Source organism: Chrysochloris asiatica, unplaced genomic scaffold (assembly GCF_000296735.1).
Source record: "Chrysochloris asiatica unplaced genomic scaffold, ChrAsi1.0 scaffold00009, whole genome shotgun sequence".
NCBI classification, from domain to species: domain Eukaryota; kingdom Metazoa; phylum Chordata; class Mammalia; order Afrosoricida; family Chrysochloridae; genus Chrysochloris; species Chrysochloris asiatica.
In genome coordinates, this window is record NW_006408527.1 from 12,453,554 (window position 1) to 12,459,553 (window position 6,000).

Below are 6,000 nucleotides of genomic sequence, written 5' to 3' on the forward strand. Positions count from 1 at the left end.
CCTCTTAGATGCAAAAAAGTGAACATGGATTTAATTCCCCATTCCTCCAACATGCTATCAAGTGAGATGCTATCTTTCCTCTGCAATTCTCCTACCTATTGTTAGTTCCCAGCAGACTCAGCCAGTGGTGTAGGCAGGAGTGCTGAGATTATTTAGATTCTGCTGACCCCCAGGTGATGACTAATTCAAGACACACCAGGGTGCAGTGGGCACCACATGGGCGCCTTTATGTAGCTGCTGATACATGAGCAGCCGCACTTCCAGGTCTGCCTCACACCCTATTTGGGTTTGTGTTTTATAAGGAATCCAGACAAGTGTAGTTAAAGAAGATGAAAGAGGCATCGAGGTCAGGAGACAATGGTTGGCTAATGTGGGGGAATAAACTTTATAGCTCAGGGTCAGGGCCACCATAAACCTCCTTTAGACTGCCCGGCTCAGGTTGCGATTGAGGCAGTATGTCTGGATGGTGACTTTGCTCAGGGAACCTCAAGAGAAGGGAGGTTTGTAGACCTCCCTGTTCTCTTGATGTCTTCTCCCTGCCATTTAAGGACCAGTGTTCTCGAACTTTGAGTAGATGCAAACTTCGAGCAGTGAGACAGGTCTCACAGTTCTCAGAGGGCCTTGGCAGAGCTGAGTGGCTCAGGTAAGCTCCCTGAGGCTGGGGTTTAAGCTCACTGAGGATGCGGTCTACAAATGAGACAAGTGACACATTTCAAAGCTTTTTGCTTTGTTTTCAATCGCTGTATATATAGGACACAACATTGTATATATGCAGTTGTTGTTGTTGTTGTTGTTAAATACAGTCAAGTCGCTTCCAACTCATAGCAACCCTGTATAGGATTTCCGAGGAATAGCTGGTTAGCCTGAACAGCCAATCTTGTGGTTCAAATAGACCTTGCAGTCCAGTGTATTAACCAACAGCGCTACAAAATTCAGAACTTTTGTAAGACAAAAAACAGAAGGAAAACTCAAATATTTTCCACTAAAACAAGTGATAGAAAAGTTATAGGGATTCACCCTGTCAAAAGAAAATTTATGAGACCCAGACACACAAGGCAACCCCATCACGTTCTGGCTCTTACAGAGTTCAATCTATAATACAACATTTACCAGTTTAGTATTTTTTCACTTGTACAATTCAGCAACACCAATTATGTTAATCCTATTGTACAATCAACATCAGTATCTGTTGCTACATTATTCACCACCATACATAGAAACTCAATGTTTAAAGGGCATCACATCCAGGCTCCTGCCTTTCCTTTGAACCAAGTTAAAATGTTGGGTTTTTTCCCCCCTTAAGTCTAACCTTCATCACTCATGCTTCAGTAACACAAGCTATTTCCTCTTGCTCTGCCTCCTGGAATGGTGAAGGCTATTTCATATCTTGAATCATTTAGAGGGAGTTAGGATTAAATTCAATACAATAAATATTTACTAAGCTGCTATCCTACATGGAACCCTTGTGGTGTAGTGGGTTGTAAGTTGGGCTGTTATCTGCATGCTCAGCAGTTTGAATCCATGGGAGAAAGATGGTGCTTTCTGCTCCCATGAAAATAAACCACCTCAGAAACCCTGTACAAGGTTACTAGGAATCAGAAACAGCTCGATGGCACAGAACCATGAAAAGAACAAGATTCTGGGTACCTGCTACTGAGATGGGGCTGTGAGGGTCACAGAGTTGATAAGACTGGCTTCCATCTGCTCTCAGAAAGCTCTCAATTTAGGAAGGGAGGAGTCCCTCATACCCCTAATGACTATTGCAGAGAAAAAGGTTTTGTTGAGCCCCCAAGAACCTTATAACCTAGTGGTGGTAATAAAGCCACGGTAAAATGTTGCACAACCCTGACCCACCCCCTGACTGTTATCTTCTACCACTTTATTTTTCTTTGGTCTCAGAGTACCAAACATTTCTCTGCATTGTTTATTACATGTCTCAGTGGATTATGAGCCTGGCTGCTAACAACAAAGTCAGCAGGTAGAATCTACTAGTCACTTCACAGGAGAAAGATGAGGCTTTCTGCTCTCATAAGGATTCATAGCCTCTGAACCCTAGACACGATCACGATAGGTGGGAACTGAATCAGTGGCATACAATCACCACCACTACCCATGAAAATGGAAACTTAATCAGGGATAGGGTTTCTCTAATTCTGAGCTCTATTTTTAGTGCCTAGAACTATGTGGGGGGAAAAAAACAACAAAAAACAATGGCCGTTTAGCGGATTTACTATAAACCTATGTGTGTGTCAGAGTGGAACCATGTTTTATGAGGTTTTCAATGGCTGAGTTTTGGAAACTGATCTTCAGACCTATGGGGGAACCAGAACTACCAAACTTGTAGTTAGCAGCCAAGGGCTTGAATCATTTTCAGTACTCAGGGACTCTGACACATAGTAAAGATTCCAGTTTGTTGAAGTCATTTACTTACTTGTTTATTTATTTACTAATAGTAGTCTAAAACAAGAAGCTAGTAAGTCTCTGGTTGTTGTTGTTGTTAAGTGCTATCAAGTCAGTTCTATTTCATAGCAACCCTGTATAAGGTATCCAAGAAGCAGCTGGTGGGTTTGAACTGCAGACCTTGTGGTTTCCAGTCCGGTGCTGATCCTACAGCACCATACCAGGAGTCCAGTGAGTCCAGAGAAGCAATTGATTATGTTTAGAGTTTTGACAAAAATAAGCACATCAGAAAATGTTCCAACATCAACAGTCATTACAAAATGGCACATAAAAATCACAATTAGAGTCCTGGTGTGGCACTGTGGGCTAATGCCCTGGACTACAAAATTGGTTTGAATTGCAAGTTTGGCAGTTCAAGCTCACCAACTGCTCCTTGGAAACCCTATATAGGGTCGCTATGGGTCGGAACTGACCTGACGGCACTTAACAACCACAACACACCTATTAAGGAGTCCTGATATCATAGTCAATTAGGAGCTGGGCTGCTAACCACAAAGTTTGAAATTACCAGCTGTTCCGCAGGAGAAAGATGAGGCTTTCTGCTCCTGTAAAGATTTCAGCCTTGGGAACCCTGTACAGGGTCGCTATGAGTCAGAACCGACTCCACAGCACGCCACCACTACCACCACCACTACCACCACCACCACCACCACCACCACCATCATACATGTATTAGAATGTCTAACATTAAAAAGACAGGTCATACTAAGTGCTGGCAACAATATGAAACAACTTGGACTCTCAAACACAGCAGCCTCCTGGCTTTTCTCTTATGCCTGCATGTTTCCCATAGCAGCCAGAGTGATTTTTTTAAGCTTGAAATCATACATAACCATGTCTTTTTAATTTTACATTGCCATTGTCTGGCTCCACCACACATCTGTCAGTATGTCATACTGTGGTGGCTATGTGTTGCTGTGATTCTAGAAGCTATGCCATGGTCATTTAAATTCCAGCAGGGTCTCCCACAGTAGACAGGTTTCAGATGGGCTTCCACACAAAAACTGACTAGGAAGAAGAAGAGATGGACTACTTCCGAATATTTAGTCACTGAAAACCTTATGAACAGCAGTGGAACACTGTCAGATATAGTGCCGGAAAATGAGCCCCTCAGGTTGGAAGGCCCTCAAAATGCTATTGGGAAAAAGCTACCTCCTCAAAGTAGAGTTTACCATGATGATGAGAATGGAATAAAGCCCTTGGGACCTTTATTTGCTCATGGAGCACAACTCAAAATGAAGAAAAACAGCTGTAAGCATCCGTTAATAATCAGAATATGGAAGGTACAAAGTATAAATCTAGAAAATAGAGTCAAAAATGAAATGGAACACATAAACATCAATATCCTAGACATAGTGAACTGAAATGGATTGGTATTGGCCACTTGAATCTGACAGTCACATGGTTTACTGTGCTGGAAATGGCAAATTGAAGAGAAAGGGCAGTGCATTCATCATCAGAAAAAACATATCAAGATCAGTAAGTAATAAAGTACAACAGTCTGTGATAGAATAATATCCATACACCTATAAAGAAAACCAGCTAATTTCTCTATTATTCAAATTTATGCACCAACCACTAAACCAGTATGATGAAATTGAAGAATTTTACCAACTTCTTCAGACTGAAATTGATCAAACACGCAATTAAGATGCATTGCTAATTACTAGCCATTGGAATGCAAAGGTTGGAAACAAAAAAGGATCAGTTGCTGGAAAATATGGCCTTGGTGATAGAAACAATACTGGAGATCACATGATAGATTTTGCAAGACCAATGACTTCTTCATTGCAAATATCTTTCTTAAACAACATAAAAAGACTATACACATGGACCTCACCAAACGGAATAACCAAAAGTCAAACTGACTACATCTGTGGAAAGAGACGGTGAAAAAGCTCCATATCATCAGCCAAAACAAGGCCAGGGCAGATTGTAGAACAGACCATCAATTGTTCTTATACAAATTCAGGCTGTAGTTGAAGAAAATGAAAACAAGTCCAAGAGAGCCAAAATGTGACCTTGAATATATCCCACCTGAATTTTGAAATCATCTCAAGAACAGATTTGATGCATTTAAAACTAAAGACTGAAGGCCAGAAGAGTTGTGGAATGACATCAAGAACATAATATAGGAAGAAAGCAAAAGGTCATTAAGAAGACAAGAAAGAAGGAAAAGACCAAAATAGATGTCAGAATAGACTGTGAAACTTGCTTTCCAGTGTAGAGATGCTAAAGCAAATGGAAGAAATGAGGAGGTACAAGAGCTGAATAGAAAATTTCAAAGGTCAGCTCGAGAAGACCAAGTCAAATATTATAATGAAATGTGCAAAGACTTGGAGTTGGAAAACTAAAAGGAGAGAACACGCTTAGCATTTCTCAAGCTGAGGGAACCGAAGAAAAAAATTCTAGCCTCAGCTTGTGGGATTGAAGAATTCCCTGGGCAAATTATGGAAGGATGCAGAAAGCATCAAAAGAAGTTGGAAGGAATACACATAGTCACTGTACCAAAAAGATATGGTCAATGTTCAACCATTTCAAGAAGTAGCATATGATGAAGAGCCAATGATTGTGAAGGAAAAAGTCCAAGGTACATTAAAGGTATGGGCAAAGAACAAGGCACCAGGAATTGATGGAATACAAAATGAAATCTTTCAACAAACTGATGCAACCCTGGAGGCACTTACTCATCTATGTTAAGAACTTTGAAAGACAATTACCTGACCAATTGACTGGAAGAGATATGTATTTGTGCCTGTTCCAAGGAGAGGTGACCCAATGGAATGTGGAGCATGGCATTTGGAACCAGGGTCCCTACATTGAAAAACCTTATTAGACCCAGGAAACAGATGATGTGAAACTGTAAGACGCAACAGCATGCATGGCAGGATCCACGCAAAGAAACAGCAGCAACAGAGCCATTTAGTAGGGTTTGCATCTATCTGATATTGAGTTATAGTTTACCACAGGTATAAAAGTGGCAATGTGGTGTCAGACCTTGCCTAAATCCAGGGAGAATCAAGATGGTAAACATCAGCCCAAAGCGGATTCCTATGAGATAGAGGTCAGGCATACCACTGCTCTCCAAACTTTTAACCAATTCTAACACTAACCGTCCCTCCCATGACACTCTCTACTTCTCTAACGGGCTTATTAATAATTACAATGGCCACATAGAACTTACAGAACATATTCACAATTATACAGCTTATAAGGGAAGCTGTTGTTGTTAAGTGAAATCAAGTCAGTTCAGACTCATAAGGATTCTGCATAGAGTCTGTTTAAATGGTTAATACTACTGTGGGTTTCTCTGCTATTCATAAGGTTTTCAGTGACTAAATATTTGGAAGTAATTCATAACTCCTTCTTCCTAGTCTGTCTTCTTCTGGAAGCTCATCTGAAACCTGTCACTGTGGGTGACCCTGCTGGTATTTAAAATACCAGTGGTATAGCTTTCAGAATCACAGCAACTCACAAGCCACCACAGTATGACAAACTGACAATACGAGTGCCAAGAAATTTGGAAGACAACTAACTGGA